Source organism: Podarcis bocagei, assembly GCF_964188305.1.
Source record: "Podarcis bocagei genome assembly, chromosome: 8".
Classification (NCBI taxonomy): Eukaryota; Metazoa; Chordata; class Lepidosauria; order Squamata; family Lacertidae; genus Podarcis; species Podarcis bocagei.
The window spans coordinates 21423562-21447876 of NC_138133.1; the positions used below are offsets into that span (position 1 = coordinate 21423562).

At 42.6% G+C, this 24315-nt stretch overlaps 1 long non-coding RNA gene across 1 annotated transcript; it reads right to left on the minus strand.

The window, feature by feature from the left end:
• Window positions 1–1781: 1781 nt before the first annotated feature.
• On the minus strand, window positions 1782–11094 carry LOC308593942. The gene is made up of 4 exons (XR_014011117.1): window positions 10663–11094; window positions 10080–10150; window positions 9033–9116; window positions 1782–1857 (listed from the first exon to the last, which is right to left on the minus strand). It is a non-coding gene; the product is annotated as an uncharacterized lncRNA (long non-coding RNA).
• Window positions 11095–24315: the final 13221 nt, after the last annotated feature.

Below are 24315 nucleotides of genomic sequence, written 5' to 3' on the forward strand. Positions count from 1 at the left end.
TGTCCGATGCCCAGGTGGTGGCTAGGGCCATGTCCTGACCCTCTGGCGACTCTAGGGGAAAGCTTCCAGCTGATTCGCATCAACAAGCTCCCCCTTGTTGGGGGCCTGTGTGGTGTAGTGGTTAAGAGGGGTAGGCTCATAATCTGGTGAACCGGGTTCGTGTCTCCGCTCCTCCACATGCAGCTGCTGGGTGACCTTGGGCTAGTCACACTTCTCTGAAGTCTCTCAGCCCCACTCACCTCACAGAGTGTTTGTTGTGAGGGAGGGAGGGAAAGGAGAATGTTAGCCGCTTTGAGACTCCTTCAGGTAGTGATAAAGCAGGATATCAAATCCAAACTACTACTACTACTACTGCTACTACTACTATTCTTCTTCTTCTTCTTCTTCTTCTTCTTCTTCTTCTTCTTCTTCTTCTTCTTCTTCTTCCTCCTCCTCCTCCTCCTCCTCCTCCTCCTCCTCCTCCTCCTCCTCCTCCCCAACAGGTTGTTAACCCTTGTGTGACTCCCTGCAGAGTGGGCAGGAGTCAAGTATAGTCTGTTCTCATCCAATGCCTAAGCCAATACCTCTCACATTCTGTAACCAATAAAGTTGTGGCCCTTTTTAGCCCATTAACCTAAAATACTTGGGTCCATGTGTCTTATTTCATCATGAAGCAGGGAGCGGGGCCTCAACTCACCAACATTTTAGCTGCTCCAAAGTGAAGGGAGTTCATTTACAACACACACACACACACACACACACACACACACACACAGAGAGAGAGAGAGAGAGAGAGAGAGAGAGAGAGAGAGAGAGAGAGAGAGATTCCAAGGTTTAGCACCATCTATTCTTTCAATTGGGTTTAAGTAAAAAGTGTTTATGGTGTTCTTACTTTATTTTAAAGTAATAACAGAAAATAAATTCTTAGAACTAAAGGGGGGGGAATAAAATTAAAATCCCACTTCTTCAAAAAATTACAGTCCGTTGCCACACTTGCCTTGCAAAATAACTGCCCTACAACAAACAAGTCTTAATCCTAATAATAATAATAATAATGCTGGCAATTGTTGTACTTTTGCTGAAGAGGTCAGTGCTGTGGTAAGCCCTCTGACAGTAAGAGGCAATCTATTCATAAACGATTCTTCCTTTGTGTGTAATGAGTGGAAGCCATTTGCAGCACAGAAGTGATTGAGTAATGAATGGATTTAACATGGAAAGATGAGGGGGAAGGAAATAAAAGTGTGCTTAGGTGTAACAAGAACGTTAAAGGGGGAAGATTGCTTTTGGAGGATGGCTGCTTACTTTAGAGGTTATAATAAAGGCAGGAAGTGCCTATTTTTTTAAAAAAAAATGAAAACATTTATAAACGACCCTTTTCTTAACAAGATGACTATATTTAAAGAAGCCTGAGGAGGATTTTCCTACACTTTGCCAGTGTACATACATATTGCCAGCTTGAAACAGAGCCAGGTAATTCTCTTTTTTCTCTCAATTTGGACCAAAGCTGAGGGGGGCATGGGGGTGGGAAACAGGAGAATGCATGAAAACACAAGGTGCAGGGTGCATACGGATTGTGGCTAATTTCATGTTTACACCACATCCTGATCTGTATGTATAGCTAGCTCCTGAGTCAAGTGGAAACATTTAAAGAGGGAAGCTCCTGTAGAGGTGAATGGGAGGAGGAAGCTGGTGTGGGTCTGGAGGCCTAGGACAAAGGAAGGCATATTCTAATGACCATCACTGGGTTGGGGGAAAAGCATGATGTTGTAATACTAATTCCCTCTCCCATTATTATTATTTTATGGTTGTTTGTTTGCTCTGTTTATTACATTTAAATTCCATTCTTCCTCCCAAAGGCGCTCAAGGCTCCAAACACTTCTGCAATACAAAGACAAATAAAAATTAAAAAGTATTTAAAACATTTAAGAAATGTCAAAAACATCTAAAAGCAGTAAAATACCTGAAACAAATTTGAGGACCAATGTCACCAAATCATGCATCAGGATAAGCCTGCCTAAACCGAAACATTTTCAGCAGACCTCGAAAGCCTAATATCTATAGGCAGGAAGTTCCACAGTACAGGTGCTGCCACTCTAAAGGAATGTCTCATTTCATATGCAGAATGGACATTGTGTGGCACTTGTTGAGTGCAAGTTCCATGGTAAACATTTATATTTGGTTGGGACTCACTCCCATTAATGTTCATTCAGCTCAGGGTTTCCCCAACTTGGGTCTCCAGCTGTTTTTGGACTACAGTTCCCATCATCCCTGACCAATGGTCCTGCTAGCTAGGGGTGATGGGAGTTGTAGTCCAAAAAATCAGCTGGAGACCCAAGTTGGAGAAACCCTGATTGAGCCCATCATAAGAAAAGTGCATGTAGCAGGTTTTTTTTAAAAAATGTTTATTAAAGGTTTTCATGAATTACCCAAGAATGTGCAATGTCTCTTTTGTAGCCGTTTTGATGAAGCCGAAGCAGTTGCAAGGGAGATGTATGGAAAGTTTTGAAAAGGAAAACAAGGCACAGGATACCTAGTTAGCAATGGTGTGTGGTGAGGTGGGTTGTAAAGGTGACCTCACAGCATCCCAAACCATCTTTTGTAGGTAGGGCCTATAGCTCAGTGATCGAACAGGTGTATATAAGCAGAAGGCAGCATGTTCAATGCTTAGCATCTTGGGTTAGCAGAGTTGTGCTAGAACCTGGCCTGAGTTTCTGGAGAGGCACTGCCAGGCAGAGTACACAACACTGGTCCATATGCTCCAATAGCCCAGCTACATAACTTACCTTTTCTATACTAGCTGTAATGCAGCCTTCATGAACCTGGTGCCTTCCATATGTTGTCGGACTCCAACCCCCATCAGCACCAACCAGTGTTGATTATATGAACAAAGCGTGTTCTCCCTGAAATGAGAGCACGTGTTGCGGTGTGGTCTGCCAGGCCAACCCTCTGTTGCCAGGCAGGTTAAAGGGTATTGCCTGGAGCAACGATTGGATGGCCGGGTTGCTGGGGCAAATGGCATGTTGCAATTGGGTGGGTGGGACCAAAAGCTTTAAATATTGGGTCACTCCACTTTTGCTTTCTCTTTCGTTGAGTGCATCGGATCACCCACCCGCCCTGAGTTCCGGTTGACCTTGCTATGCCTGTCATGGGGTCGCCTGCCATTGGGGCAGGGGCCTAGTAGGAATTTTGTCCATTTGGCTGATTGGCTGGTGCCATTCGGTTTTTGCCTACTACCTAGCAATTCGTCACAACTTGTAAGGTTGCGGTTAGACATTGGTTATAAAAATTGGTGGAGGAGGGGTAAGGATAGGCTGGGCCTGCCCCTCCAACGGTGGTGTGGAAGGGAATTCTGTTAAAGGAATCCTGGGGCTTGCCACGATTTCGTCCAGCCCCTGAAATGGGACCAGGGCCTGCAAGCCTTGGGGAGCAGGTTGGGTGAGTGGTGAGGGCCTGGGACCCAGCTCAACTGCTCCCCAATATTGTTTTCCCTTCACTGGCTTCCGAGGGAGTTTGGAAAGTCAGTTCTGTCCCAGGCGGGGGGACAGATAGTCATAACCAATGCCTAAGCAACCACTCACGGTTTTGTATTTAAATAAAGTTGTGGCCAAAATTATGCCAAAAACCTTAAACAAAAATTATGTGTGAATTGTGAATTATTTTGAGGGGTGGCTTGGGGACCTGCACACGCAACATCTGGAGAGCACTAGCATTCGGGAAAGCTCTTACAACGTGTCTTGTAACTGTGATATGTAGCAATTGCATTGTGTTAAACTGCTCAGGCTTTATGATTCAAGGCAGCCTTTCAGAGCTGAAGAATCATATCCCAAAACCGAAACGTTAAAAGTCTCTCTTCCTTGGGAGTTAATAAAATTCAACTCTCATTTCATAGTTGATGCTAATGATTTGGCACTTTTTATACTTAGAGGGATGCCTAATTCAAAGCAAATGTTTTCCAATTATTACTTGAAGGCTTCATTAGCTCCCCTAATTTCCTGTTGTCTTTGGAGGGATTTGCTCAGGTGAAAACTTCCATTTAGCTTTGCCTTGTTAGACACCCAGTGAAACTAGGCTTTGGAAGAATGCTCCTTCTGAATGGACAAATGGCAGAGGAGAACTTCGATGAATGAAAGCCACAGTGGTTTTGTTTCCTGTGGGAATGTTCTAGAACCATCTTTTAATAGAAAAAACATTTCTACATGTTCCACCACCACCACCTCACTCTGCCATAAACTTACTGGTAGCATATTTGTCAAATCACTTGAGGAAAAGAGCTAGAGCTGTCTAGAAAAACAAGGAAGTGTTAATTAAATTCCCTTCCATCTTCCCCAGTATTTCAGCAACGACTTCTGAGAATGATTTGGATATCAGGAGGACATTGTCTATCACTAGGAATATTCAGAATTTCTCCCTGCAAGTAGCCTTGTGGATACTACTCTGTGTGATGTCAAGGGAAGAGAGCTCAAAATGTTTGTTCCCCCGTGGGAGGTTTGGCCTTATTTTAACATCAAGTTCTGTCCCTTCAGGCTGGTCCTGAGTCAAAATGCATTGTGCACCCAGCATACCAGTCACTCCCCATAATTCTAACTCCCCAAAAGCCTTGGAGAAGGGGAGAACACTCACTTCCACACCAGAATGATGCCACAAGACCTCTCTTTTGAGAGCAAAAACATATGCTGCTGTTGTTTAGTCATTTAGTCATGTCCAACTCTTTGTGACCCCATGGACCAGAGCATACCAGGCACTCCTGTCTTCCACTACCTCCCACAGTTTGGTTAAACTCATGCTGGTAGCTTCAAGAACAGTATCCAACCATCTCGTCCTCTGTCATCCCCTTCTCCTTGTGCCCTCCATCTTTCCCAACATCAGGGTCTTTTCCAGGGAGTCTTCTCTTCTCATGAGGTGGCCAAAGTATTGGAGTCTCAGCTTCAGGATCTGTCCTTCCTGTGAACACTCAGGGCTGATTTCCTTAAGAATGGAGAGGTTTGATCTTCTTGCAGTCCATGGGACTCTCAAGAGTCTCCTCCAGCACCATAATTCAAAAGCATCAATTCTTCAGCGATCAACCTTCTTTATGGTCCAGCTCTCACTTCCATACATCATGACATATGCTAATGTACCATAATTCTCTGCTTCGAATCCAGGGACCTACAAACTTTATCCGCAGGAAATTATACTCCCCAAGACATGTGTTAGGAGCAAGTGGAGGAAGAAGCTAGGAATCGTTATCCAGTTCAGATTTTAAAATATTCTTTTCTTTGAGGTGAGCTTTAAGAGTCCCCAAAGCTGACATTCAAGTCCAAGCTCATTGAGCTTTCCTGGCATCTTGAGATATTAGTGACACTGTAATCTTTACTTCATCCAATAATTATCAAAGCTTCGCCTCTTATTTATATAGCTTTCTGCTACTTTCCCTGCACCGCTCACATACTTTATCAAACCTAGAGGGCTGGCATATTTCTCTGCATTTTGAAGAGGATTTTATTTGTATATTTTTTGCCTTTAAAACCAATTAACAGAAGAGGAAGAAAAGTAGCTGTTTCATAATGTTGCCAACATAAAAGAACTGAAGCATTAGGCGATGACAGGGTCCTATGTTATTCTGGTGCATTAAATTGCTCCACGTGATAGCTTTAGATGTGTGAAAAACAGAGTTACTAAAATTTTCATCCCATGGGCTGTGATTAGCCTTGCTGAAATTCCTCTACTAAACAGCATCATGATGTTAGCCTTAGTGATGCAGCCAAAGAGCTATCTAATTAGAAAGTCAAACGAAGAGACATATCTACTGGATTAGTGCATCGGTATAGCAATATCTTTCCTAACCCATACACAAGTAGCATTAAACCTTTTATGTTTTATATCCGTTACCTCCAGGTTCAGGACAAATGCCTCCAAATATCTATTATTTAAGTGGTGGCAAACAACAGAGAGGGGTATTGCCTCTTTAGCTTTCCAGAAGCTTCTAGTAGGCTACTGTTAGAAACAGGATTTGTTTTTATTTTAACAATTTGGCATACAGGAGACTCAGTACAACGGATCTAAAAATGAATTAAATGCTGGATTAGAATCTTGACAAGAAAGAAATCACACTTAACCGCCCACCCCCCTATAAAATCTTAGTCACAGTTGTTCTATGTAAGGATAATATTTTTTTCCTCTTTCTTTCGTATGCATTCACTTTGAACTTTGATCTTTGAAAAGTTTTTTTCATAATTTTGTTTTCAGATTTTTTTAAAAAAACATTTCTCTGTTAGTTACTGTGAAGTTGGAGAAGCAATTACCGTGTTTTTTGCTCTGTAAGACTCACTTTTTCCCTCCTAAAAAGTAAGGGGAAATGTGTGTGCGTCTTATGGAGTGAATGCAGGCTGCACAGCTATCCCAGAAGCCAGAACAGGAAGAGGGATTGCCGCTCTCACTGCACAGCAATCCCTCTTGCTGTTCTGGCTTCTGAGATTCAGAATATATTTTTTTCTTGTTTTCCTCCTCCAAAAACTAGGTGCGTCTTGTGGTCTGGTGCGTCATATAGAGCGGAAAATACGGTAAGAGGATGGCTACCTCAGTTCTTGTGGAGAATATATCATTTTAAATATAAAAAAACTTCTTGCCTGTGAAGCGATGAATTTGATTAATTTTCTGTAGAATTAAAAGAAATTCTCATTGAAAATATGCACATGAACTGCATTGCTTTCTGTTTTAGGTATCATTCTTATTTAGGATGACTTGCTTGTTTGAGCTATCTCCTGTAAGGAGTACATGGGATATAGTTTTTATTTATATCTTGGAAAGACAAAGGCCAATGTATACAAAACCCTGTTGTGCATTTGGCCGTGAAGAGGTCTATCAAGATCACTGTGAAGAGGCTTATTAAGAATGTGCCTTTACCTAAGTGTTGCCAGCTTGGAGGCTGGGATCTGCCCCCAGAACATAGCTATCTCCAAAACATTCATGCTCCTTAAATGCAGCAGATGTTTCCTGAATGTGCAGCTCACCTGGGAGAGTATGGTTTCAAGGCTACATGATGTTTTTCAAGCTATTATTATTATTATTATTATTATTATTATTATTATTATTATTATGAATTAACATTTGTGTTGGTGTTCTTTAAGTCACCACAGGCATAGGGTAGGGCAGGAATCTGGATTGGAGTCAAGCATGAAGGGAAAGGGATCACCTCAGCGTTTACTTTTAAAAATAAAAATAGAATAAGCATGCACTTGCTAATTGCATGAATAACATCATTTGTTTGTACCTCAGGCCACCATAAACAGTTTATGGGCTGGAATTAAAGTGCTCATCTTAATTTTAAAGCTGCATGTTGCTTGGAACCAGGATTTTTGTGGGTGATTTTTCTCTCACATGAGCTCCCAAAGAACTGTTGGCACGCAGAGGGTCGCAAGGCCAGCTGGCTAGCCCCAGCTGGGTCATCTCCTTCCAGCCGTCCTGCTGTGAAGACCAATCGGCCTCTGCTCCAGTGTAAATCAGTGACCCAGGCTTCAAAGGCTATATCAGCCGAGTGAACTGCGCACACAGAATAGGCATGAGGCTTGTGGAAGCATACTACAACTACAGATTTATTAATCATAAATCAGGACAAAGAAACATGTCGTCTCTCTCTTTGTCTTCTCAGAGAGACAGAGAGAAGCAAAAGCTATACACACAACGGAAGTTCCCAGCAAGCTGTGCTGGTATGTAAACAGACATGTGACATGCAACAGTTCCATGTCTTCAACTAAAGGTGGAATAAAATTTTCCAACAGGAACTGCAATCAGAACATGATGTCCTTCCTTGGTTTCCACCAGTTTCTGAGATAATAATTGCTCTTATTAGACACAGAGTTTCATCAGTGGTTTCTGCTTGGCCGTGGGATTCCTACCCCACTCCCGGTTGAAGGTGACCTACCAGATCTATGCTAAAATAGTGCTAATTGAAACCTTAAAATATTGTGGTAAACAGGGGGGGGGGGAGCCAAGGAAGATATTTGCTTACATAATATTATGGAAAACAAAACTCAGCTTCATTTCTGATTGGCCAAGAGGTGGGAGGGGAGTGAAATTACCTGCATAGGTAAATCTAATTAGTGACTAATTAGTGACTCTAATTCTATTACAAAAACAACACAGTACGAAACATAGAACCAAGAGTTGTTGCTTACAAGTGTTATGCTCCCAAAGATTTGTCCCATTGGTTGGATACAATGGTACCTTGGGTTAAGTACTTAATTCGTTCCGGAGGTCCGTTCTTAACCTGAAACTGTTCTTAACCTGAAGCACCACTTTAGCTAATGGGGCCTCCTGCTGCTGCCACGCCACCGGAGCACGATTTCTGTTCTCATCCTGAAGCAAAGTTCTTAACCTGAGGTACTATTTCTGGGTTAACGGAGTCTGTAACCTGAAGCGTATGTAACCCAAGGTACCACTGTATTCTCATGTCCCTGAGCCGGAAAAGATTATAGTACTGGAGGAGAGTTGGAATAATGATGGAGAAAGAGCTAAAAACCAGGAAAATGACATCAGTCTAGAAAGCTGCAGAGGACTCATGCACCAGAGACAAAAGATGCTCAGCTGGCCAAGGGATTAGGATGAGCTGAAACGGCTTTAAGTAGAGAGAAAGTCTAGATTTAGGTATATATCGATGTGTCTTTACTGCTCTTATGTTTAATTGTTAAAGCTATTCTGAAATCTGCCCTTGCTCAAATTGCTGCCTTTCAAAACCCTTCAGTGAAAGTTAATTTTCTTCTGGGTTAACTTTGGTACGATGCCTTGTGTTTTACCCTGTGCCTAATTGTGTTACCACACAGCACAGTACAGTGAGTGGGCAAAGTCAGTCAGTTCCAGAAATTAAAGGGCTGTTTAATGAAAGCCAGGAAATATATATAAACCACTTGGGGACAGCAGTGAGGACCAGAGAGGAGAGTGGGTTCTCTGGTTTGCTCCCTTCCAGCAGTGTGGGCTGTAGCAATTCATGATGCATGTGAATAAACTATATTTTTTTTAATGCCAGTTGGCTCAAAATGTGTTAGGTCTGGTGTTGTATTAATTCATCCAGTACTCACTGCACTCTGCATCTATTCCAATGCATGTCTGTGTTTCGTTTTTCCTAATATTCTTATTTGGAGAACTCTCCTCTTGTCTTACTACTGTGAAGCAAATGATAAATGAATACCAAGTGAGGAGATGCTCGAATCTCATTGCTTCATGTTGTTTCATAGGTCTGGAAGCAAGTACAGTTCTTGGACAATGCACTGAAGGACATCCAGGACATGCTGCAGGAAAGGACCATTTAATTAAATATCACTGACCTATTTGTAGAGATTTGAGACATTTTTAGTTGCTCCAATATATTAGCTGAAATTCCTCTCACTGTATTTTTCGGCGGCATGCCTATACATTTTTGAAAGTGACCCTCGTTCCTCAGTGGTGTGTCACAGGAAAACGAATCGCAACTCTTTGCCATTCCCTTTCAATGTCAATATTGCCTTAGGGGCTGGCACTTGGCAGCTTGAGAGGGCTCGACACTTCTTGTGTCTGAGAAGAGCTTGTCAGCAAGATGGAAGACCTTCCCCGGCAAAAATCTTCGCTTCCAGGTAGAGGTAATGCAAACTCAAATTACCGTTTGGCCATGTCCAAACATGAATGCGTGAGGGGGAGAGGAGAAGGGGGGAAAGTACAAGTAGCCAGGATGAAACATGTCCTTTGAGGAAACGTATTGTTACCTCAGGACATGTTTGCTCAGATATGGACTAGCCTGAGGCAATGAGTTGTTCATAGCTATAGTCCAGAACCAAAACTTTTGTGGCTCCAGTCTTTCTTATCTGTGCTGTTTCACCTTTGCAGGAGAATTAATAGATTTTCTTTCTACTGACACTCCATTCTTGAGACGAAGACAGGATTTGTACTGTTCCCCCTTTAGCTGCTTTCCCACAAATTGGATTATTTAGGTAATCTCAAATAGCTACATGGTTGATGCTACGCAGGCTGGCAGGAAAGCCGCCTGGTAAATTTTAAGCGCAAGTGACGGTGTTGCTGAGATGAATACATGCCTGGCATTGGCTACATTTCACAACACTAACTAGCACATTTCCCAGCAACATTGAATTCACCTGTAAGTATCATGGTGTCAGGAGCTGGGCAGAGGAGGAGGAGTGGTGGAGATCACGTTCCCATCCTGACCCTTCCAGGGAGGAGGAAGAGGAAGACAGTATAGATTACAACTGTGGTTTGCGGGAGGTTGCAGCTCAGAGGCAGATGAGGGGGAAAGTTGGGAAATCATGGGAGAGCCAGAATAACACCCAGCTGACATGTTGTCATTAGAAAGCATTCCAGACCCTCCATCTCCCAGAACCCAGAGAGCCTTAAAAGTAGGAGAGCAAAGAGCTCAAAGACAGAGGGCACATATTCCTGGATCCTTATCTTCTACTTCTTGGTTATTTTTTCAAATACAGAGAAAAACCTGCTATAGAGAAAGGAAATGTGGTTGTATGAATCAGTCCCAAAGGAAATGTGGTTGTATGAATCAGTCCCAAAGTCACACATAAAGTCGATAATTTGATGGGTGCAGGGTTGTGAATGTATATATATTGGCCTCAACTTGATAGGTTACAAACTGACAAACCAATCTAAAACTTTCCCCCAATAGTAAAAGTTAATATATCCCCCCCCCAAAAAAAAACAACTATTCACCACCTATTATGCAGATCCATCTTGACAGTGCTGAGATGCAGTCTGACTGTTACCTGTTTTGGACTTTACCAAGACTTAAAGCGTATCCCCTTTGTGACATCACACCTGACATCAGAATGGCATGTTTGCATTCAACCTAGACTATCTCCATGCCAACAGCAATGGCCAGTAAACTTCTGCAACCAAGTAACCATCAGCCTGACTACCCAGTTGTTTCTATCTAGACTATTGGATGTTTATTTTTTGCTCTCATAATCAAAGCCTGAAGAAGAGCTGTGTATAATCTGAAAACCTGCTTCCACTGTTAAAGAAAACTAATTGTCAGGGACTGGGCAGAGGGGAAATGGTGGAGACCTCCTCCCCATCCTGACCCTTTCAGGGAGGAGGAAGAGGAAGACAGTATAGCTTTACAACAAGGGCATGAGGGGGGTAGCAGCTCATAGGTAGGTGAGGAAGAGTCAGAAACAACACCCAGCTGACACATTGTCATTAGAAAGCATTCCAGACCCTCCATCTCCCCGAACCTGGCAAGCCTTAACAGTAGGAGAGCAAAGAGCTCAAAGACAGAGGGCACTTAGCGGCACCCATAGAGGAGGTAATGATGATGATGAAGAGGAAGTGGGAGAGATGGGGTGTGGAGATTCACTCAGGACTCTTGGCTCCCCATCAGCATGTCCATTGCTGGAACTGAGATAACCCCATATGCTACGAACTTGTACAAAAGGAGGCATTGTACTGGTGCTGGTGGGAAGCCAAGTTTGACTAGTCCTGCCTGCACCGCAATCGTAGCAATGCCGTAAGCTTGGGTCTCCACGCCAGTAATTTCCTCAATCTCCACTCGTTCTTGAGCATATTTTTCCTTATGGTTTGATTTCCCCCTCCCCAGGCTTCCCTCCAAGGCTGGATCTAGACACATCAAAAAAAAACATTTCAGGAAAATGCATTGTAAAACAAATAATGGGAAATCACATTGGCAAAGGTTCAAACTCTACAGTGCCATCTAGCATCACACACATTTATTTTTTACTGATGTAACTGAGTCCCTAAATTTCCTCTGTCAGCACCTGAACAAAGCACTAGTCCTTACATGTAAAGCTGTCACCTTTCTACTGATTTATCTATCTAGAACAACATACGGAAATGTCCTCATAGATGGCCAGCTGGGGTACACAGTATCCCACCCTTAACTTAATGAATATGTAACACCACGAGACTTTGATGTATTTATTTGTTTCAGTGCACTGTACTTTGGGGGGGGGGAGAATGAGGTTTTCTCTCAGTTTTTGTTTTCAGTTATTAATTATGCTTAATGTATGCTTTAGATATTATGTTTTCCCTTAATCACTTGTCATTCCTTCCCTTTGGCTATATCTCGCTGTGAATTAGATCACTGAGCAGTATATATATATTTTTGCCCCAGCTAAAATATCTCATCTCTGTGATGCTGATAACAAGTGTTTTGTTTATTTAAATCATGACTGGACTAAATTTCTTCACACGCAAAACCCACCCTCATTTAAAACCCACAGTCTCTGCTGCACACGATCCCTGCAGGCAAAGATTTATTGTGTTTAATATATTTTAAGGCTATCACACAACAAGTAATTCATCTCTTTGGGGGTGGGTATGTTTACTTAAAATGAAAGGGAGGAAATACATTTATGTTTGTCTCAATGCTTCTTGCCTGTCCGCCCCTCCAGCAAAAGAAACAGCTCAGTCTGTAAACAAATATCAGCCGCACGATGCCTGAAATTCCATGGAGTTTCCTTAAGTAGATATTATTTGATATATATTATGTGCTAGACTCTCGTGTGACCAATAAACAAAACTCAGGCCATAACTATGCAATAGGGTCGTGTCATTTCAGATTCCACTTCAGTGCTACAGACAGGAGCCTGATTCATTTTGGACCATTTAAATATCCATTGCATTTCAGATTCTGAAAACCTGAGACTTTGGATATCTCCCTGTTGTCTATAATGGAGACATCAAAAATAGCTTGTGTGTTTTTTTAAAAAAATGTAAAAGTATACATTTGCAAAGAGAAAAGATTGCATTAAGTGAGAGGTTCCACTCTAGGTGAATGCGGAAGACTGGTGTTTTTCTATTTCAGAGGGTTTAGGCTACCTGATAATTCATCACTGGAAACCCAAGCAAATCTCTCATGAGCAGCAAACTGAAGCCTGAGAAACTCAGCATCTTTGTGGGAAGCCAGCAGAGATATTGCCAGCTAAGTGTGTTGGGGAAAGGAGCTTCTCAGAGAGAAGTTTTTGGACTGTGCTGTTGTTGTATGTGGCATGAGGTCCACTTGCACAACAGAACTTTCCTCCCTCTGTGCCCCCCATGCCTTCTAAATATGCTCTGTGGGATAGGGGGAACCCTAGAACAGGTATAGGGAGGTGGAAGTCCCATTTTATGAGTCGACACTTGTTCTCTGCACATATTCTTTTATTGCTACATCAAACGCCACTCTGACGCCATGCCGGCGAAGTGCTTTGAGTTCCCTAAAGCGCAAGATAAATCCGAAGTGTTCTCAACTACTGTAATACTGTTGAGCTCATACACTCCTTTTTGAGGATCATCGAGGCCTGTTCTTTTTAATCAAGCAGTTGCAAGAGAATCCGCAATCGCTGCTATCAGGCATGATTCTAAAAAGTTTGACTTCTTAATACACACTTCACTCTGCACTGCCATAATCAGTCTGGGATTCTTATCGTGATTTCTCCCCTCTATTGTTTTCAATATCAAAGAGAAAGCAATCATGGAAAGGCTTTTGTTCTACCAGAGAACTTTAAGCAGGCTGATTAAGTTGCAAAGGGCATTCTGGAGCCCCTTGTCTCCAGGAAGGAATTTGCAAAGGATGCTTCAATTATTTTGAGAGAAGTGTCCGTGCTTTCCTGACCGTGTGTGTGTGTGTCTGTGTGTGTGTCCTTTTAAAAACATTGAATAAAAAAAGAACAAAAAGGACAAGAAACCGTCTAATCAAAATTCATGTGTTTGTGAAAGTGACTTTGATAACAGAGTCAGAAAAGATGACTTCTCAGATGTGACCAACCTTTTGGAAACCTCATGCCGTCTGGCGTGTTCTTTAGCATGGTTTGTGTCTTATTTTCAGTCCCTCACTCCTCTGGTGCCAGGAAGAAGCTGGCGGGTGGTGGCTGAAGGCCTCATTGAAGATTGGCTTGACTCACAGGAATGCCACCTCCTGCTGGTTCATTTTCCTATTGGCTGGCTATTATTAAAGTTAACCAGGCAACAATAGCAAACCTATAGGAAAACCTTGCGGGAAGCTGATTTTTCGTTGTCAGCTCGGATTCCTCTGACTTAAGACACAGGAAATGATTGTGTTTCCCATACCTGCTGTTATTTCTTCCTCCTGCTACTAATTAATCCCTGCAAAGCAAGTGATGGCAATATTAATTGTTTTCTTGCCTGCATTCCAGGCTTAGTGTGCTTGTTTTGTGATGGAATGGGCTAGCCAAATTCTTTTTGCAGCTTTTGGTTATTATATATTGTTTACAATGCCATCTCTAGAAGGGATTTCAGGTTTTAAAGAAATGTTATACTTTGATGAAGAAGATGACTTGAGTAGACACTTTGGGTAGTGATGTAATAGAGCTATACGAAAAGCACTGTTCTCACCTCATTTATTAATTTTTGGATTCTAGGTTGCAGAGTTCTAAGGTTGGGTTCTAGGGGCAGAGACCTTTCTTGATTGTACCAAAAAGAACAATTATTATTATTATTATTATTATTATTATTATTATTATTATTATTATTATTTATTGACATGCTGTTTTCAAGTGTTCCAAACACTGTGGATACATTACTTCAGTAATTTTTCTGTCCAGTGCTTTTTTTCTAGAAAAACAGGTGACGGTACTCACCATGAAGTTGTTACAGTAATTTTTTTTATATTTGTTGGAAGCTGCCCAGAGTGGCTGGGGCAACCCAGTCAGATGGACAGGGAATAATAATAATAATAATAATAATAATAATAATAATAATAATAATAGAATTAGGATGTCCTTATTTTTATCAGAGAAATGATGGGTGGTATGCCATAGGTAAGGAATCTGACACTGGCACAAATGGCAGCTTCTCACCTAACAGAAATACCAGGTGTGAGTGTGCGGTTTTCCTCAGGCTTGCAGGGTGAGAGTAAATGTTACGCTGCCCTACCAACCCACTCACATCAGCTATTTAAAGTGGGAAGAAACCATGGAATGATAAATTACAGATTTAACTTAATATGTAGTTGTTTTGCTCTGACAGGCTCATGGATTATGGTGAATGCTTCCTTCATGTTGGATTTATTTGTACGACATGGCACCCAGATACAAAAGTGATAAATGCCTTAGACGCTCAAAAACAAGTAAATAAAACAATTAGGAGGCATTCTTTCGCTTCCCCCTTCCTCTTTTTCTCTTAATGATTCTTTGCTATACTTCATTAGTGGCGCTCATTACTCATCACTGTCTGCCATGCAAAAGGCAATTCCGCACAGCGTTGTGTATTTTTCCCGTAATAGTTCATGCTGAGTCAACACCTCATTCAGTGTCATTTATGTAGTTTTCATAATGAGCTCCTAAAATAAACACAAAAGACAATTAGCTTTATGCATATGACAAATTATTCACACTCAGCGGATGAAGCAGTCAGGTAAAAAGGAAAGGGGCCCCACCAGGCCTTAGCAAACGAACGTCAGTCTCCAATTACTCCATCTGTACACAGTGGCTCAGGAGACTCAAGGTGGACTTTGATTAGACGCTCTTCTTTCTGTCAATTTGCTAGGATTTACGTTGATGCTCAGTGTTCCATCATAAAATGCCTAACACTTAATGGATCTGAAGACTGGTTTCTGGGAGGGAAATAAGCAGCAGGAGAGAGCTATTGCCTTCATCCATGTCTGGCAAGATGGTTGGGGGCTTCCCAGTAGCATCTGGCGAGCTGCTGTGAGAAGTAGGATGCTGGAATAGGTGAACCTTTGGTCTCACCCAGCAGGGCTGTTCTTCTGTTCTTAACTGAAAGGAAACAAATTTAAGTGAAGTGGGATTGTGGTGATTGCTGCTGCTAACCGTGTCTGTTCATAGTGTGCTTTTATCCCAATGTTCATGTGAAAAAGTCTCCCAGGATGATTTGCAACAATCAGTAAGCTCAAGTAATCCATTGCCTCTGGCTGACAGACTCAAAGACGTGTGGCACAAAAGGAATGAGGACTGGGATGAACAAGGAAAAAACAAACTCAGTCACTACTTCTTCATTTGCAAGGTTCGTAGAACATGAGACTCTTAATCTCAGGGTTGTGAGCTCAAGCCCCATGTTGGGTGAAAGATTCCTGCATTGCATGGGGTTAGATTAGATGACCCTCGTGGTCCCTTCTAAGTCTATGCAGTGGTACCTTGGGTTACATACACTTCAGGTTACAGACGCTTCAGGTTACAGACGCTTCAGGTTACAGACTCCGCTAACCCAGAAATAGTATCTCGGGTTAAGAACTTTGCTTGAGGATGAGAACAGAAATCGTGCAGCAGCGGGAGGCCCCATTAGCTAAAGTGGTGCTTCAAGTTAATAACAGTTTCAGGTTAAGAACGGACCTCCGGAATGAATTAAGTACTTAACCCGAGGTACCACTGTATTTCTATGATATATGATTCCTACCAGGGAGAGGGAAAGAAAACTCGATGAAGTTGCTCGGTCTTTGGATGGGGCCTGGGAAGCACATGATCAAAAGTAAATTGTTATATGACCCATTACCAGAAAGTTGAATCCACATGATCATATATATTCAGGGGCATCAGACTGCTCCTATCAAGATCGTAAAGGTGGCAAAGTATTGCATTAGCAGCTAGTGAAATCCAGGAAGTACTCTTGCATTGAGGAATGTGAGCATTTTCCTAACCTTCTGTGAAAGTGATTGACAGACTAATTCTGCATAAGGAAAAATTAATTTGTAGTTGCACTCACAACTCATTCCAACTTGTGAAAACCTTTCGTACCACTGCCAACCTCCCAGAGCTGAGACAAGGCCTGATCAAATGGCAGCTTGCGATAACGGACCCGCAGACGGAGTTAATGGAATTCTCTTCGCTTCTGATCTCTGCCAGATTTTAACCTTGGCTCACCCCGTGAGAATTTTCATTTGGACCATTTCTACAAGTTTGGAGAGGTTTGGGCAAAGCTCCCTGGAAGCCTGCTACTCATTATTGCAGGACCGCAGTGGTACCTTTATCTGTGCAAAACATTTTATTTTGCAGAGACTCACGCCATGTGATTCCAAAGTCCTGGAACAGAAGTGAATGGAGAAGAGAAAAACAAGTGTTTACATTCAAGAGCATTGGTCATGAAAGATAAACATTAGGAGAGAACAGTAAACATGCAGGCATGCAAACACAGAGCTGTGTTACCTGTCAATGATCCATAAAAGTAAAAATAATCTATTACTTTATGACTGAATCATCTCTGTTATGAACTGTATAAACCCCTAAACAGTGTGGGTCATAGCCAGCAGACTTCTTTTGTTGTTGTTTAGTCATTTAGTCATGTCCGACTCTTTGTGACCCCATGGACCAGAGAACACCAGGCACTCCTGTCTTCCACTGCCTCCAGCAGTTTGGTCAAACTCATGTTAGTAGCTTCAAGAACACTGTCCAACCATCTCGTCCTCTGTCGTCCCCTTCTCCTTGTGCCTTGTGCTGAGTCTCCTCCAGCACCATAATTCAAAAACATCAATTCTTCGGTGATCAGCCTTCTTTATAGTCCAGCTCTCACTTCCATACATCTCTACAGGGAAAACCATAGCTTTAACTATATGGACCTTTGTCGGCAAGGTGATGTCTCTGCTTTTTAAGATGCTGTCTAGGTTTGTCATTGCAGGTGTCTTTTAATTTTGTGACTGCTGTCACCATCTGCAGTGATCATGGCGCCCAAGAAAGTAAAATCTCTCACTGCCTCAATTTCTTCCCCTTCTATTTGCCAGGAGGTGATGGGCCCAGTGGCCATGATCTTCGTTTTTTGTTTTTTTTGATGTTGAGCTTCAGACCATATTTTGCGCTCTCCTCTTTCACCCTCATTAAGAGGTGCAATTAAACTTGCCCCTACACTCCTCTCCCCTGTAGTCTTAAGATGAGGTATGAGGCACATGGGCATGTTTCATGGGGAATGGCCTCAGAAGCCAACTTAGTATCTCCATCAAGCCTAATTAAGGTTGTGGGTCAGAGTTTTCCCTCTTCGGCCTTTCCAAATGCCTTTCCTCTTATGACCTTCTCCGTATGGCAAGGTAAGGTTTGAATCTGAATGCTGACCATATTCAAGGTTAGACTGGCAGGCAGAAGAGAGGGGGCCTTCTCAGCGGTGCTGCCTGTAGTTTTGTATTCCCTCCCCATGGAACGACCTGCTCTGTTGCACAGTTTAGAAGGATGATATACATCTTACATGGGCAAGCTTTGGGAAATAAAATACAGTGGTACCTCTGGATACACACACCTCTGGTTGCATATCCTTCAGGATGCGAACACAACAAACCCGGAAGTATTTTTCTGGGGTTTGCCGCGCGCGCATGTGCAGAAGCGGCACCTCCAGTTGTGAATTCTTCGGGATCTGATCGGAGCTCCAGAACAGATCCCGTGCGCAACCGGAGGTACCACTGTACACCAAATAGTGCTGGATTCCTTCCCACCCTCTGCCACTTGGAGGGATATGATTGGATGCTAAGAGAGAATATATTTATTAGATATTACATTTCCTTCCTCACGTTTGTGGGTTCAGCAGAGTGCATCCCTTTGCAGATTAAAATGGAAGCCTAGATAGGCTAGTTTTAGCCTTTCAGTTTAAGTAATCCAAGCTGCTTTAAGGCAAACTGGATTCTCCTGGTATTCCCCCCCCCTTCCTCCCCCTTCAATCACACAAACAGTCTTGTAAAAGGTAAAAAAATAAATTTACTCAGAATACTAGTTGAAGAGTAACAGATACATCAGCTTTGTTCAGGCAGGCTTAAAATGGTAATTCAGTTACAAAGACATACTTTAGTCCAGCTTAAAATGGAGTCTGAGCACTGGAGATGCTTTCTCCAGTGGGAAGTGATGAAAAAGAAGATGTGCCCAGGCAGGTAAGATAATATATATAGCTACACCATCCCCCTGGTAGGGCACAGTGGGAGATTCTCTCACAGAGTCCTCTCTAGCAAACTTACAGGAAAACTCTGTGAGCTTCAGCGCCTGTCATGTGCCTATCTAGGAAAACATGAATTGTTGGTTTGACTGCATTTTATATATCCCACAACCCTTGCCATCTTGTTTATACACCTTAATCTTTTTGATCCTCCTGTCTTCAGTTAGTTCCCTTTTACAGGATTCGAACTGCTCTTTGAGCTGCAATACACGTAATATTGTGTATTATGTGCTGCTGACGGTCTTCAGGAGTATTGTGGGTTTCAGTGCTGGAAGCTTCTACAAAGGTTCTATTGAGACTTGCCAGTAGGATATCAAATCTCAGAAGAAGCTTCTTTCAGAGATGTTGTTTACCAGCCCACCCTTCATTTCCCAGACAACTGTTTTCTGTGGGGCAGAAAAGGGGGCTATATAATAATGCACATACAGAGAAGCATTCCAACTTCCCCAAGCATCAGGCTGCTGGCATTTCTTAAAGATGCCAAGGCTTGGACTTGATTAAGTTTTCATGATGAGATCATGCCATGGGCCTTATCAGAGATGCACCAGTCTACCAAGTGTGCAGTCGTGTCTGCATTCAGTTGACATTCAAAGGAGGACTTGTTTATGTATCCCAGTCAGAGGTAAACATCACAGGAAGTCCTACCAGACAAATGCAATTCTGTCTGCTCACTCAGCTGGTACTGCTGCCTTAATAATGTCTGAACAATGTCTGAAGGCAATCATAGCTGTATGCAGCCATCAGTAGTGCCTTTCTAAATGAGCCCTTAGTGTTCAAACTTGTATCATAAATGGTGTTGCTATCAGGGCACACTAGCAAAACACACATACAGGATGGGAGGGAATTATCTCTCTATTGCCATTCTCTGCACATCCATGTCTTAAGCAAAACTCTGGAGGCCATATCATATTGCACATAGGCTGCTGCTTATGAAAGCTACAGACCTAGCAACACACAAAACTGAACATGCCCATTTGCTGTCTGTGATATTGTACCCCTGAATGCCAAGTCAGCTAGGATGACTTGTGCATGGAAACTAAAGCAGCGCACACATTCCCTTTGTTGCTTCAGGAATCACATGCAGAGGCTGAACAAGTTGTAGCTGCAACAAAATGTTGCCATATGGAATGCTCCATTCTTCCTCCTCTCCTCCTTTTCCATATCTCCCAGTGTTTTGTTGCCACTCAGCATGCTCAATACTTATAGGCCTGGGAGGAGGGGTTCTCCCCTTAGAGTCCCCCCCTCTAAATATTTTTTACTCCTCTAAACCATGGCTTTCTCCAGAACATGCTGATACCTCCCTCTTCTTTCCCGGTGGCCATGTTACAGCCACAATCCTCTCAGCAGTCACATACTGAGTTTGCTGTTAAGAAAGGGTGATGGCGATGTCCTCTGGCTCTCCAGAGCTTGCCAAACTACAAATGGGATCCTCTTTAACGAGGGTCCTGGTTGTACACAAGCCCTTGAGACAACCTCCGCCAGGTTGAAGGCGCTGGGCATGGCCCAGGCCTTGTCTATATGGCCCCACAATCACACCGGGCCATTTGAGCCAATCAGTGCAGGTGGCGTGATTGGTGGGGGCCTATAAAAGCGGCAGTGCGACGTGGCTGAGGCACTTGCTTCACGCTGCCGAATACCCACCCTCCCATCCCTATTTGTAGGTTTTGCTCCTTTGGCCTTGCTTCAGATACTGGCTGGTCGCCTGTTTTGGAACAGGGGCCGGGTAGGAATTTTTCCATTTGGCAAATTGGCAGTGGCCGCTTGGTTTTCGCCTACCACCTTAGCAATCGTTATAACTTTGTAAGGTTTGGCAGTTATTCATTGGCTTAATGAAGTGTGTGGGGGGGGGGTGATGCGGCCATCACCTGCCCCTCCAGAAATAGGGTATTCCAGTAAAGGAATCTGGAAGTCCTGGATCTCATCTGAAGTCCACTTGAGGGGCTAGGGCCATGCCAGGACCACAGGAACCCCGGGGTGAGCTTCGTTGGTCTTCATCGATGTTGCTCCCTCGTTTGGTGTTTACCCTTTCAGACTAGCACCCAGAGAGGCAGGAGTTAGTTATAGTCTGCTACCAATGCCTAAGCCAATACCACTCACTTTGCTGTAATCAATAAAGTTGTGGCCTAAATTTTGCCCATTAACTTAAACCAACATTATGTGTCAGTGTGAAGTTACAGTCATACCTCAGATTAAATGTGCTTCAGGTTGAGCACTTTCGGGTTGCGCTCCGTGGCAACCCAGAAGTAACAGAGCATGTTACTTCTGGGTTTCGCTGCTCGCACATGCGCAGACACTCAAAATAACATCTTGCGCATGCGCGGAGGTGGCAAAACGCGACCCGTGCACACGCAGATGCACCGTCACATCTTACGTTCCATTCAGCATGTGAATGGGGCTCCGGAATGGATCCCGTTTGCATCCCGAGGTACCACTGTATTTACTTGAGGAAGGGTTTGGGGGCCTCAGGGCGCAACTCCTCCCATCCCTACCTAGCATGGAAAATGGCCAGGGTTTAGCAACTTCTAAAATGCCAAAGGTTCCCCAGTCCTACTCTACACATTCAAATATGACTCATTCAATATGGCTCCAGTTGGCACTGTTAAAATGTTGATAGGATGTGTCTGCTTGTGGACTGCAATGTTTCATGGAATGGACATCTCCAGACATGGTCCCAGGTCGCATGTATGTTGTGCTGACCAAATCTATATTTGGAATTAGATCAAGGTCTATATAGGTGGGTTTTTTATTATCTCCTCTTCCCTACTGAGAAGAGTTATTGTCAATTGACGAGTGCCTCACCTTACTTCCATTCCCCACTTAGTGTGAGGCAAATCTGGTTTTGCATTAAGACTGCAGCCTTAAAAAAAAAAAATCAGTGGGGCTGAGCTCTTTATATAAATAGTTACCTTTGAAATATATGTAGTTTGGAAAGACTGAACATTTTTGACAGGCAACAAAATTGTTTATTTAAGATTCCCCCATGCATCTCCTCCTCAAGTTAATTTCCAGTAGGATGGTACATGAAGCAGGCATACACTAATGCCAGAAGAAGGTTTAGATTGAAAAAGTTAGAGTTTTATTACCACAAACTGGAAATGCAAATAGCCAATCGCTTGTTTCAAACTGTGCAAAGTTAATCGATAAATCACACCTGCATTGGCCATTTATTCTGTTCTAGTTGTGCATATAGCTGACATTTAAGGCTCATACATTACTTCTTTCATCTATAAATTTCTTAAATATTACAAATATGACACCACTCCTCTGCCACCAACTCCATGTGCTTCCAGAAGACTTTCTTGGTGCTAACTCACTCTCTCTTTTCTTTCAAATTAATCCTTAAGACCCATTCTAGGTTATAACTAGGGATGGGCAGATCTGTCAATTTCGACTTTTCTCAGTTTCTCATTTTTCAATCTTAAATTTAACTCTCCACATTTCCACATCAGTTTGTGAAGCACTTTTTATTTTTTAAAGAATCCCCATGAAAATTCATCAGCATTTCAGTGCAAATTTCTCCCAATATAAAAAATTTTATATGGAGAGTATTCCCCAATATAAAATCATTTTTGATAATTTATTTTCATGAATGTATCAATTTTTATGCACATTTTACTCCAGCGTTCTTTTTTGTTTGTTTTTTGTTTCACTTTGTATTCATTACTTGGCTGGGGAATTGTGCTGCAATATTCAGAGAAGTGCAAATTTCAGAGGATACCTGTGTTTCGGTTTGCCACTTGTTTCAAAAAGTTCAGAATAGGTACATTTGCTTTTAAATGTGAACTGAACTGAATTTCTCCCCCATCCCTAGTTATAACTGACTTGGTTTTGGAGAGAAGAAACCAGTTATTGCCCCCAAACTTAGCATTTTAAGTCATTTGTACAAAGGAAGGAGAATTGTATGTGTGCATAGGCCAAATATCCAATTGTTCCTCAGTACACTCATAAGCCTTCATAAATGAATGGAGGATTTCTCCTCACTGAGCCAAAAATCTCTAGAAGTGCTGGCATCTGGACTCTGCAGTACGCAATTACTGCCAAAGCATGTGGCGAAGTGCTGGAAAGCTTGCAATTCAGCAAGCTGAACACCCCAGTGCCAGTATGGTGTAGTGGTTAAGAGCGGTAGTCTCGTAATCTGGGGAACCGGGTTTGTGTCTCCGCTCCTCCACATGCAGCTGCTGGGTGACCTTGGGCCAGTCACACTTCTTTGAAGTCTCTCAGCCCCACTCACCTCACAGAGTGTTTGTTGTGGGGGAGGAAGGGAAAGGAGAATGTTAGCCGCTTTGAGACTCCTTAAAGGGAGTGAAAGGCAGGATATCAAATCCAAACTCTTCTTCTTCTACCCCACACCACCAAGATATGGCAGTTCGTAGTGCTGGTGAGATGCATTTGACTTAGTGTGTCACAAGTTGGGCAGGCCTCAAATGGTGTGGGTTTGTGTGTGTGCATGAACATATTACAGTAGACTTGACAATGGGCTCTGTTCATGCGCTGAGAGTGGTGCTCTATGCATAAATTGTTGTTCTCGTGTACATACTGCCATGTTGAATTGGGATCTGGGGTGGAGGATGCTGGGAATTTTGATGCACACCAATTCTATAAGTGCTTGGATCATGGCCTTTTGTTACTGAGATAATCTGGCATGGCTCCACTTTGATAATTCCCTTTTTTTCTTTGTTCATTGCATCTGAAACAGCTCAGCTGTTCAACTGGCGAACTGTGTGATCTTGAGAGCTTCAAGCTGTGTCGCAGGTGGGATCACCCAGCCTTCGGGTCTCAAAGTTTCAGCAGAATCAAATGGCACAGATTTTGCTGAACTCTACAAACTGTGTTTCCCTACCCCCTCTGGTAGACAGAAAAATAGCATCTCAATGAGAAGTTATCAAGCCTTCTTAATAGGCTATATTTCTAAGTGCGGGAAGGTGGCAACCCCCTGCTTATGGTTTATTGTCAAACAAAAATGAACAGCAGTTGCCAATGGGAAGAAAAAGATTGATTAATGCAAATAGCCACCTATCAACAAATATTCTCTAAGAAGAATGACAGCACTAAAAATTCAATATATAATACCTAATATTAACAATAAGCATGGACCACAATGGTGCTGATTCTATAGTTCAGTTCTCAAGTGCCATTTGGGCTCCTCTTGTTTATGATACTTTATTACAAAGATTTTGTGTGTGTTTGTGTGTGTGCATACATGTGTGTGCATGAGGTAAAGACAAGACAAAAAACATGTTTTGCATGTCACAAGGGAGACAGCACAATAGATGTTTTGAAGTTTTACCACTCTTTGGGTACATAGATGCCTCTAAGTGAGTGGTTTTCCACTGGGCTTCAGAGCATACAAAACCTAGTTGATTGATATTTACAACTTCACAAAGAAAAGGAAAAAAGTGAAAACTGTAGGGGATTGAACTGTGCATTACTGTCTCAAATGGCACCTGAGTAAGGATAAAACGTTTGTGAGAGGAGAATGGCTTTGGT